At 35.8% G+C, this 13436-nt stretch overlaps 1 long non-coding RNA gene across 1 annotated transcript; it reads right to left on the bottom strand.

Moving 5' to 3' along the window:
- Positions 1 to 4116: 4116 nt before the first annotated feature.
- On the bottom strand, positions 4117 to 12137 carry LOC127654095 (uncharacterized). The gene is made up of 4 exons (XR_007971895.1): positions 11586 to 12137; positions 8873 to 8928; positions 6761 to 6805; positions 4117 to 5364 (listed from the first exon to the last, which is right to left on the bottom strand). It is a non-coding gene; the product is annotated as an uncharacterized LOC127654095 (long non-coding RNA).
- Positions 12138 to 13436: the final 1299 nt, after the last annotated feature.

Raw genomic sequence — 13436 nt, 5'->3', positions numbered from 1 at the left:
GTGTTGTTGAAACTCTCCAGTGGGGTTCAACAAGACGGTCCGCAATGAAAATCTGAACTTCAAAATCTAATTTAAACCTAGGAATAAAGTTCAAATACATGAAATATTTAAAACAATGAAACGATATGGCGTAGTAAGAATACAAAATATTTTAGATTCTGAAGTCCACTCAATATGTATTTATTTATACATTTATTTTTGCATTAGACCTAATGGGACAGATTTCCAGCAGTAAGAACACTATTTTCGCAGCAGCGAAACACCGTGTATTGTAGAATCAACATTTTGTCAGATTCCCGGTGAAAGGGGGAAAATCTTTTCAGCGAGTGGATTCAATGTAAATGTGTCTGAGATGGGATGACAAGGTGTCGGCAGCACTGTCTCATTTTGACTACAATAGAGCGACCTACAGTCTACTCTGACACCTTGCCGCTTTCAGATTGATAGGATGTTCAGTATATATCAAACATGCTGACAGAGCTGCAGCTTTGAAGGGAGAACTATTCCATTTGTAGCTGTGCACAGAATTATATACACATACAAAGGCATAGCGGGCATGCTAGTTTAATGGCGTATTGTGTGTCTACAGTCTAGCTTTATTGCAGAATTAATGAATTGAAAGATTGAAAAAATTAAGCATGTATTTCATGTTATGTTTTTCAAGCACACTGAAATGCTTGAAATTAAGGTTATATTTAGATTAAATAGTTCAGTTTAATCGACAGCATTTGTGGCATAATGTTTATTAACACAAAAAATGATTCTGACTCGTCCATCCTTTTCTTGAAAAAAATCAAAATTGGAGGTTACAGTGAGGCACTTACAATGGAAGTGAATGGGGCCAATGTTTGGTGGATTTTAAGGCAGAAATGTGAAGCTTTTAATTTTACAACAACACTTAAATCTTCTGTTAAAACGTATTATTTGAGCTGTAAAGTTGTTTAAATCATAGTTTTTACAGTCGTTTTATTGTGTATGGCATTGTGTTGTCATGGCAACAAAGTTGTAAAATGAAGATAACTTCACACAGAAAAGGTTAGTAAGCATTTTTATCTCACTAAAATCATTTTAACATGCATATTGTTTATTTCCTGTGGCTGTTCTTTTCCAACATTAAGTGTTTAAATGTTTAGGGGTTGGTCCCATTCATTTCCATTTAAATTAATTTTTGTGGTAATCAACATAATGTCACAAATGCTGTTGATAGAGATAAACTTGTATTAAACCTAGAATATTCCTTTCGGTCCGCTCGGTCAAATTACTGGGACTTTACGTATGTAAACTTCTGACTTCAACTGTGTGGTAACATATATGGCCATTGGCTAGCTTGCTGTCTTGATACCAGTACCAGCCATGGGAAAAAAAACTATATTATTGGTTGACCACTAGTAATAAAAACAATTATACTTGATCTGACAAGAAAATCTTTTTAAAAAGATGAGATGGGGTAGTTCATCCCAAATTTTCACAAATATAAAATTTTCCTGTCAGATCAAGTATAATTGTTTTTATTAGTGGTCAACCAATAATGTTTCATCATTGAACATTTTGAAAATATAGGAATGTAGTTTAACTTTAATGGCTCTTATCAAATAAATCATACCATCAGTCATAGATTTTGTAAACTGCTACTGTACATGATCACAAATTAAGTATCTGAAATGCTTCTTTAACTCTCATTTCATGCATACATCTCCAAAATGCAGACTCGTCAATGCTAATTCACCTCCACTCTACCATCTCTGATATAACAAACCCCTCTAATATACAGCAGCTCTTTAATTGTGCTGGTGTTTTCCATAAAAAAAAAAAATACTACAATGTACCCCAAACAGACCCCATTTATCCTTCAACAGCCCAGGATTGATGTGTTATTAGCAGGGTATGTGACCCCGTCGCAGCCCAGAACCAAAAACCTATTTGTTTTATTACATTTTAAGGAATTTTTTAATACAGTCTATTAAGGCTGTCTTACAAATCTCCCACTGCTCAACCCCATCTGTGGCCTGATCAATTTTTATTCTGCTGATCCATACTCTTCCTTCTCATTTTGTCATTACAAAATTCACATTATATAGGATTTTCTTATGAAAAACTTGCCATAAAATCCGTTACAACATCTGCTGATGTGTGTGCAGGCCACTTCACGAAGACGGAGGGCATTGGTGAAGATAAAATTTGCTTCAGCAGTAAGCAGAACTGTTTAAATGTTATTTATTTTCATGCTCCAAAGAAAATATATTGTGAAGTGCAACACTGATTTAGAACATAATGTCTCTCTATGGGCATAGAAGAGGTGGAGGCAGTGGCCGATTTATGAATCCTTTGCTCAGCTCCTTTAAATGAATTTTCCAAATCTCTCGCCATATAGAAATAATCAATACCTTTGGTCCAGGCGAAAAACTTGCCACAGAATTATTACGCTTTCATTTTCCATTTTGTGCTCATCAGCATCATGCAGGGTGAGGCTGGAGATATGGTAATGCCTGAATAAGCCAGCACATTTAAAGCTGGTCTGATTGTTTAGGAGACTTGGCTTCACAAGAATGCTTGAAAACTTTTGGTAGTCCTAAAACAGTTTTGCAGGATTACCAAGCCTGGAAAATAAGTGGAAATTAGTAGAATCTTCTATAAAATATATACATTTTTCAGTTCTGCTTTGCTCTATATAAATATTTCATTGGCTAGTTATTGCTCTTCATTATTGCTTGTGTAGAGTAAAACTTGTCCACAAGCCAGGGTATTAACATCAGCCTCAGCTTCGTTTCCCAAAAGCATTGCAAGCTGAAGTTGATCGTAGAGACCATTGGCTTCTACCATCTACTTAGCCCTGTTTGTTGAGGGTTTTATTGTACACACTGGTATACTAATAAGTGTTATTGTTTAAAGCATTTAATTCCAAAGACTGGTACCTGACATACAAATGGACACAACATTATCACACAGGAAACTGACATGTTGCTTTCTAAAGATCATGTACCCTAAAATTGACCCCATTCTGCCAAATTACTGACAAGAGACTTCCCCCATCAGACATTTTTGCATCAATTCAAATGTGTTCACCTTTCCCTCTAGTGCTGCTGATAGCATATTGAGAGAGCAACCTCCAAGACAGGGGATCTGGTCCTGTGGAAACCAGGAATTAATCACGTTTGCACAAACAACGGCAAGTGTGATTCGCACCTGAATTTTCATACTAAAATTTGATTTTTACTCCACTGACGCTCTGGTTTAGGATTGGGGTTTAGGGTCATTCCGGTAGAATGTTTTACATCATTTACAACTTAAAATGCAACTTTTTTTTGGTGCCACTCTGCAGACATTTCACACAGAAACTAGAGCTCACACAAAACATACATCCAACAGCATTTCCAGCTTCGGCCAATGGGAGCAGTGATTTGCATTTCGCCAGCAGAACTTTCGACCCATTTTTGCCAAATTCACAGTGCGATTTATTTTACTTTTTTAATGAATGACTGAAATGGTCATTGAAAAGTTATGACAATCATTGGTCAATATAAGTGGGAATTCTACATATTGAAAAATCATGAATTGCCCTTAGGCCTCTGACAAGGTTATGCCCTACCAGCTTGTTACAGTGAAGAATGTTTTGAGAAGCTATTAGGTGATTGCTGCTGCCATTAGGGACATGGATTTAGCGGTTTGCCTGTCAAAGTTAAAATATCCTTGTGGATTTTCTCAGCTGTCTTGGCGGTATCAGTGACTGGTGCTCAGCTTGGCTTTAACACAGAGTAGTGTCATATCCTCACCATCATGTGTCATCCAAAGCAGCTCCTGAACAGCTCAAGTGGCACTGCTTGTTTACAAATGCATATGTGCGAGTGGTTTTAATTGCAATGATGTGTCTCTCTGGGCAAAAGTGATCTGTGCTGAGATCTAATAGTGTCTCAAAAGATCTTATTGTTTAAGTTGTATTAAAATACTTTGAAGTAATCTTAAATTGAATACATATAAACAAAACATTGATATACTGTAGTTATATTTTACCTTTAGGCATAATTTTAGCTCTGGCCTTTCGACTAAAACAATAAACAACTTAAAATAATACACTATAATCATGCATACACTTAATAGTTCAACAATCCATTAGGGAATTCGAATAAAGTTTAATAATTTTAAACATTGACTTCCTAATAGTTTAACTGTAATGAGAAAATAAATCTTAACAGAGCACAACACGTTATTTGAACAGGACATACCCTGATGCTCCCTTAAGTTTGATTCAGTCTGCTTACTGAAAATGTCCATATTTAGTTGCGTTTCTGTAAAACAAAATATTTTCATGGACAATCACCATCCTTTCCTGGAGACAACAAGTAATTAAATTTTGTCACACCCGTCTAATTCACAATTTCAACACAGAAAGTGTTCTTCCATAAAACAAACAAATAAATGACAAATTCAAATTTTGCGCATTTCTTCTGTGCTCCATCGTAACTATCTTCTTTATGTCTCGACCCATAAGCCACAAATTTCACAGGGCACTTCAGTAATTTATCTAACTGCTACACTTTTAAAAAGAAAGAAATAGTAGAACTTTATTTTAAATATATATACACACTCAGATGAGAAAAAAAAAAAAAAAAGACTTAAGTCATATCAGTCTTGGAGAAAAAGTTGCATTTGGTGCTGGGCACACATTTGTGCGTGCCGGCTTGAGATCATATGACATGCTGAAAAATACTCTAACAAACCCTTGTAATTGGATGCATTCACTTACGGAATATATTAATCATGGCTGACTGCGAATAGCACATTTTTACAATGACATCAGTAACTGAAAAATTCTGTTATTAAGTGAGGCTGCATCATCGCTGCTAGGTTTCAGTAAACATAAACCCAAATTTAACCGTGTGCACATTTTCTAAGACATATCATACAGAAAACAGAACATCTGCTCCCTCTTTCTAAACTTTTTGGGTTTCAGGAAGTGTTCTACCTCTCTACATATGATTATGTATAACAGAGGACCTGGGAAGCTCAGTGAGTATTGACGCTGACTTCCACCCCTGGAGTTGTGAGTTCGAATCCAGGGGGTGCTGAGTGACTCCAGCCAGGTCTCTTAAGCAACCAAATTGGCCCGATTGCTAGGGAGGGTAGAGTCACATGGGGTAACCTCCTCGTGGTTGCTATAATGTGTGGTTCTCACTCTCAGTGGGGAACGTGGCGAGTTGTGCATGGATGGAGAGTAGTGTGAAGCTTCCACACGCGCCATGTCTTCACGGTAACACGCTCAACAAGCCATGTGATAAGATGCGTGGATTGACTGTCTCAGATGCGGAGGCAACTGAGTTTCATCCTCCACCGACTGGATTGAGGTGAGTCACTACACCACCATGAGGACTTGGAGCGCATTGGGAATTGGGTATTCCAGATTGGGGAGAAAATAAAAGATAATAATTAATGATCATGTATAACAACTTCAAGCAATGCAAATAATGCAATTTGAGCACTTTTCAGCAGCTGAAGCATGCAAATGGTCCAATCTGTTCTAATTTCACATAGGACGCAGTCAAACATCATACTCTTACATAGCCTTGAATAACAATTTGTTTACTCTCAATGTATGTCGTAAAACAACAAAGGACTGATTATTTGTCCAGGCCTGTAAATGTTAAAACGTTCAGTACTGTTGTTGTTCTCCACACTGATAAATTTCATGCTTCACCATGTGATGAAGACTGTGACATTCCTTTGGTGTAGAACTACAAGCAACATATACGCAGAGGTCATCGAGTGTGACTAATTAAAACAATTTTAGGCGACCTTATCTTAAAAACATGCTGAACTGTGTCATAATCCAACCATTGAGTTGCAACAAATCCCCATTGTGTGATTGAATCACAAGTGCAGCTTTGCTGGGGGCAGAATGTGTGTTTAAAATAACTGAATTAATTCTGTCTCATGAAGAGGAGCTCTTGGTTGTTTGTGTTAGGAAAATGAAATATTTTTCTTAGAAAAAGTGGATCTTTTATTTTTCCCTTGATCGAAGCAAATGTCTATGAACACAGCATTGATAAAGCAAATCTCGTAAATGCCAATTCAAAAGTCCCACGTAACCTAGCTCCAGAAATTCCGAACTTGAAATCAATCATGACTCGCATAAAAGTGGAACAAATAATGTTTTCTTTATCTGGCTCTTTTAATCAAAGCTATGGGGTCACAATCAGCATACTGTAATTTGAATCAATCCAATGTGGGAAGTAACTTTTCCTTGTGACATATACTAACAAAGACCTTTCTGTGATGGGAAAATGTTTTAGATTCTAAACACAACTTTTACTGGTTGCAATATGATCTAAGAGAAATGCTTAGATTCATTAATCAAATGACTTTTAATGTCCTCATATTGTTCCACACGGTTTGATTTTCTTTTGTGGGACACAAAAGGGGATGTTCGGCACAATGTTAGCCTCAGCCACCATTTACCATCACTGCATCTTATTTCCTTACAAAATGAAAATGAACGGTGACAGTGACTTCTAACATTATGCCTAACTGTTAAGGACTTAAAAAAAACATTCCAAGGATTTTTTTTCTTTTCCTTTTTAAATGTTGGTAACAAGTAAATTTCTTTCTGATTTCTTTTTTACTGAAACTAGTCTAAATGATTTGGCACAGTCATTTTTCAGAATTACACCACTTTGTGTTGCCCAAAAAATGCTTCTCTCTTTTAGTTGAACATAATATGCATGTGCTTTGATTCTGAAGGGAACTGCTGCATCACACATGTATTTACCTTAATGCATGATGTGGATGTAGCCTTCTGTGACATGCTGAAGACCTTTTAGAGAAATATAGACTGTATAATTAGCATTTATACATGCATGGTTAATCCAGATACAAGGAAAATTATCAAGGTAAAAAGGCACATTTCTCAGTTGTTCACTGAATTATTCTTCACTGAATTATTGTTAGATATGATGCATTATAGGGTTAGTGCACCCCAAAATTTTAACTATCCCATAATTTACTCACCCTCAAGCTATCCTAAGAGTATATGTCTTTCTTCTTTCAGCCAAACACAATCGGAGTTAAATTAAAAAATATCCTAGCTCTTCCATGCTTTATAATGGGAGTGAATGGTACCTTAGATTTTAAAGCCCAAAAATGTGCATCCATCTATCAAAAAAGTAATCCATAAGGTTCCAGGGGGTTAATAAAGGCCTTCCGAAGCATAGCAATGCTTTTTTTATAAGAAAAATATCCATATTTATAACTTTACAAACCATAATCACTGGCTTCCAGTAATGGCCCTTCATGCGTTCACGAGAGAGTCGAGTTCCAGTGTGACGTAGGCGTAGCTTAAGCTCCGGTGAGAAGTGACGAACGCGAAAGTGCAGAGGATAGAGCCAAACAAAATGCCGGTCATGAATTAGAAGACAACAACAAGGATTTTTTTTTTTAAATGTCAGAGAATTTCGATATAAGAGAGGAGATTGAGTTTTTTTGCCCAGCCCTATTTGTTTGAACTGGAGTACACTGACCAGGAACTCCGGGAGATGGAGGAGGCTGCGGCAGCGGCACAAACAAAGAATCTGGTAGATGGAGATTATGGGAGACGTGGTAGTGCTCATGCAGGAAATGCCGACAGAGAGTGTTTGCTGCCATGAATGGATGATTGGAATGACTGGATAGATGCACGAACGCACCATTTTAAGACTAATACAAATCTTCTTTTCGCCATTTTCCTTTGCTGTAAACAACATGCACTTCCTCGTTCGTCACTTCTCACCGGAGTTAACGTTACGCTCAAGTCGTACAGCGGAACTCGACTCTCTTGTGAACGTGCGGACAGCCATTATAGGAAGCCAGTGATTATGGTTTATAAAAGTTATAAATATGGATATTTTTCTTACAAAACCGCATTGCTTCAGAAGGCCTTTAATAACCCCTTGGAGCCGTATGGATTACTTTTTTGATGGATGGATGTGCTTTTTTGGGCTTCAAAATTTAAGGTAGCATTCAATCCCATTATATAGCATGGAAGAGCTAGGATATTTTTTAATATAACTCGGATTGTGTTTGGCTGAAAGAAGAAAGTCATATACACCTAGGATAGCTTGAGGGCGAGTAAATTATGGGATAATTTTTGGGTGAACTAACCCTTTAATACAGATTTGATGCTGCTGGGTTCTGACCGAGAAGCAGGTCTGTAATTAAAATAAATAATTAAAATAAAGCAATTATTAAATATTTCAAATAAAATTATTTGGCCTGCTTAAGATGACATTTAGTCCAAACAAGCCCAAGCCCAATATTTTGGCTATTAATTGATTTCAGATGGACAATTGTATGTTTTAAAATATTTTAAGTATTTTTGGGAATACATTTTATATTAAGAAAACACTAACTGAAAAGACACCATTTTATTTAGGCTACTGTATACTTCGCTCTTTATGATTTCTATGCTGATAACTCCCCCACATGGTGGAATCTTTTTTTCTTGAATTGCTTATGTTTTTTTTACATATTTCGATTGAGGCCAGTCCCTTATTTTCCAGACCAGGTCCCTTTTTTGTTTTCTTGAGATCGAACACTGTAACTGGTATATCAGCCACCCTTAGCACCGGAGTATTGTCGTTAAAAAAAAAAAAACGTTATTAACTGTTCTTTAATTTCGTTCTAACTGGTTACCTTTAGGAAAGTAGACAGCGGAACACAAGAACGGAAATAAATACGGTTTCTGTTTAGAACGAACCGAAATGAAAAACACATTTTGTTTTTAGTCCCTGCTGCCTAACAAAAAAAAAAGTGTTGATAAATGAACTATTCCTATAAAATTAGTGTTATATTACATGCTCTTAATACTAATACACTTCTGAATTAAATTCTAAACATTTATACTCACCTAGGTAACAGCATTTGTTTGAGGCTTCCCGGTGTACACAGATGCAATTTTAGCAGCTGAAAAGAAAATACATATTCAGATGTTACCCACAGGTAGAATTTATTGTGTGAAATCTGTAAATAGTGAATATACAAAGTGTAAATAATGTTTATAAAGCAACTTTGAGGTGTCATTATGCTGTTCTATGCACATGATCTCACACAGATCTTCATGCCTTTTGAGTTCTGTTTGCGGATCAGCAGGACTCATCAGCAAGAGACTTCTCATTTCACTACTGCCCTCTACTGGCTATATTCAAACATTTAAATGAGGTTGCCAATTTCTTCTAAGACAAATTAAATAGGGCAATCCTGCACTGCAGTAACATGGATATAACAGTAATAGGTATGGTGTGCAACCTCATTAAGACATTTTAACTGTACCTGGCTTCAACATCAAAATATGTTTTAAGGCCGTTACCACATATTCAGGATTGGGGGACAAAATGTAATAATTTATAAAAATCAATCATTGATAAACAAATCAGCCAGTTACTAATTTAAACCTTTTATGCAGTGTCCCCACTACAGGTCTTAAGAAGCCATTTTTAACCATTCACGACATGGTGTTATATGTAAAAAACCATGAATTATTATCTTTTTCCATAAATCTCTATCACTGTCCCCTTTACATGATCATTTTACTTGTTAATTATGACAGCATACAACATTAAATGGTGACGATGCGAGGAAGAACCAAGTTAATGTGGAAAACTTATCATTAACTTTGTAATGGACAGACGTTTAATTCTTTGAAATACATTTGGGATTTTTTTGGTGGTGGGGGGGTTAATGTCAGAAGGTTAATGTCAATGTCTATTGAGGTTACGGCCCTGATCAAGTATTGTGACAATGCTAAATTAAGACACTAAACTTGCATGCACACTCACAGCCTAGAATAGTCTTGGTCTAGTTCTTAAGGTGAAGATCAATCTGACCAGTCTATAAACAATCCTTCAAAACACACATTACTATATGGTAAATTGAGAACACTGTGGTCTTTTACAACTATATTTGATCCACATTCCAATAACGTCACCAGCTGTTGCCTGTATTTCATTAGGTACTTGAGAGACCTTTTCACCTAAGACCTGAGGTAAACAATTCAAACAAAACTCTCAAAACAAAGAAAATAATTTCACAATTTCTTTTTTAGGTTTTTTATATTCTTAAACTGCTAATCATACATTTATACTACATTATAATATACATCTTTGCTTAATTAGGATACCTGCTTCCTGCTTAATATTCAATATTCCTATAAGTCTGTTAGGGGACAAGCTGACTTAAAGACATTCAAAATGTAAGAGATACTTTCAAATATTGGGAGACATTCAATAAAAGTCCCTTAGTCCAGCCAAGCTCTCCTTTACATTTTGCACAAGAGGAGTTCTCTCCGGTTAGACTCCCCCGAATGAAAACTTTCTTAAATGAATCATAAGCCCACTCTCTTTATTGATGTTTTTATATATATTTAACTAGTTTCCTCTTAAATGACTGCACTATAAAATTCAAAACTAATGCTTGTCTTGATGGATCACATGGAGCTCTGTGTTAGTATCCACTGGAAAGGAAATGGGTCTTTTCTTAAACTCACCTTATCCAACTATTTTTGTGCTGAGTAAATCAGAGAGGCTTGATGGTGATGAAACTCTTTTCATATCCTGTCATTAAATTCTGATTCAGTCATAATGGCTATTGGCCCAGTGGGACAAAGGAAATATCCAGTAATGAGGAGAGATTTCTTTGTTCAACTGCTCCGGTTATACCAATGTTAGTAACCCTATAAAAATAGACTCCTGGTTTCTGCCAAATTCAATCAGGTTTTAAGAAAGCACCTGAACTACAGCATACAACCTGCCACAAAAACAATGTGTCAATATCAATTAATGACAATAAAAGGAATAGTTTGCCCAAAAATGAAAATTCTCGCATCATTTACTCACCCTTTTGCCATCCCATATGTGTATAACTTTATTTATTCTGCATAACTCATATGAAGATGTTTAGAAGAATATTTCAGCTCTGTTGGTCCATTTAATGTAAGTGAAAGGTGGCCAGAACTTTAAAGCAAAAAAAGCACATAAAGGCAGCATAAAGGTAATCTATACAACTCCAGTGTTAATTAATTGTCTTCAGTAGTGATATGATAGGTGTGGGTGAGAAACAGATCAATATTGAAGTCCTTTTTTACTATAAATCTACACTTTCAAACAGCCCTCCCAAGCGCTCTTCTCTTCTAAGAGTTTTTGGTGATTTGCATTCTTCATGCATATCGCCAACTACTGGGCAGGGAGGATAATTTATAAATAATATGTTTTTTAAAAATTACTTAAATATTGATCTGTTTCGCTTATGAAGGCATAAATTTACCCACTGAAGTAAGTTGGATAACTTTCATGCTGCCTTTATGTGCTTTTTGGAGCTTCAAAGTTTTGGACCCTGTTGACCTGCAATATATGGATCTACAGAGCTGAGATATTCTTCTAAAAATCTCTGTGTTCCACAAAAGAAAATCACAAATCTGGGATTTTTATTTTTAGGTGAACTATCCATTTTATGTAATTGCGCAGAAGATTTATACATACACTATATACTGTGTATTTTATTTGTCTAATCTAAAATATTATTGTTAATAAATCGAAATGGGGTAAATTGCTTGACTACATCCTTACCTCTCAGTATCTGTCATGGGCTCTTTCGTTTTAGGATTCGTTGTCTTCCCAACTGCTTTGGAATTACCTGCTGATGAAGTACCAAATGTCAGCAATTTATCAAATCAGCATGAGCAAAGATATTATTAATGGCTTCACTGACAGCTAATCAAAATTCAAGTTCGCTGGATTACAGGAGCATCTCACTAGTGCCTGGGTGACAATATGAACACGGCTGTTTATGGTGACTAAAAATAAAAGAATACACATACACACATATATTACTTCATTCTAGCAAAACTACCAGTTTCATAATCATCTAGTCGGTCGATTGTTTGAACTACTATCGCTGTTAATGATAATAATGTATAACTAGGCTTTATGTTCCACGTGACCCCGATCAACGGTATACGGACGCTAAGCGCCCTAAAGTGGCAACTAACAGATATTCAATAAAAAAAATATATAGGCTAAATAACTATTACAATTTATTATACAGTTTATACTATATTCTTGCACAAAACTATCAAAGAGAAGAAATAAGAAAGGATCCAACACTACAGAGCGCACAAAAACCGCGTATGCGCATCCTGAACACAGAATGATGCACTTCAATATAACCAGAGTACTTTGGAGTCTCAGGGTGATCCTCGTTGCGCATACAAAAGCGCAGAACTACAAAATAATGCCGCTGTTGCACAACTAATTTACGATATCCAGCAGTTAAAATCTTTTTTCCTGCAACTATTTTTATTTAAGCAGTGTCAGACAGAATCAGCAGAATACTTTTTAATCTCGCCAAGCACCTCGCAAATACATGAAAATGACACAGAAGAGGATTTAACGTCTGACAGTAGCATCTTGTAATGTATTGTTGAAGCACCTCTTTGATGGCTGAAACAGCAGCAGTGCATAAATGGACTAAACTTAAAAGCACAAAAGAGACAACTTCTTGCAGAAGATTTCACTGTGCTGACCATTATTCATTTTTAAGCACAACAAGCTATAATTCATGCAAAAACACTCTCCAAGAAGTTACATCTCTCAAATAAATGTAATGTCTCCCATTAAAACCACCACCACTAAAATATTAATGTTAGTAGTCAACCCCACTAATCGATTAATCAGTTGTTGGATGACTGGTCAATTAGTCGACCAATGTGGCACATCCCTATTTTGTTCACAATACAAATCAATTATGAAAACCCCTGAGGGGCAAACAGAGTAAATATGAGTTTTATGAGACTCTGGTGAGGACACAGTAGCTGAACTGGAATGTGGTTTACAGTACCTGCAGATTTAGTCATGAGACTCATCAATCCAGTTCCAGTCACAGGGGAATAGTTCCTGATTGATGCATGCCTCTAGTTGGGGTCTAAAATAGATAAATGTGAAACAGTTATGCATGTTCATTGATGAAAACAAAGTCATAATATTCCAAATTACACACTGAAAACTTCTAAATAATTATGGGTATGATTTATTTATTTCATTGTACTGTAAACATTTTAATAACCAAATAACTGATCTGATTTATTTAATTTCATTACCCATCAGTGAACAGCAATGGTTCTGATTTCAGCTTTAAAAGGGTTGGAATGGACCTGACTTTGAAGCATGTGAAAACAATTTAATTATTTTTTTTAAAATCAAATCTGAAATAAGAGGTAGATAAAAGTCTGATAAATGTTGTCAATTGTGTAGAATTTTTATTTGAGTGATTTCATTCACTCACTTTTTCGCTGTCATGTAAATGAAGGACTCTCTTCACACTGTAATTCAAATTACAGAATCATTCATAGCCTGTGTATTGAATCAGGTACCACCACTGATTTATCATTGGGTACCACCCCTACATCAAATAAACACAAT

The sequence above is a fragment of the Xyrauchen texanus genome, chromosome 13, assembly GCF_025860055.1.
Source record: "Xyrauchen texanus isolate HMW12.3.18 chromosome 13, RBS_HiC_50CHRs, whole genome shotgun sequence".
In the NCBI taxonomy this organism is placed as follows: Eukaryota; Metazoa; Chordata; class Actinopteri; order Cypriniformes; family Catostomidae; genus Xyrauchen; species Xyrauchen texanus.
This window is presented reverse-complemented; position numbering and strand designations above follow the sequence as displayed.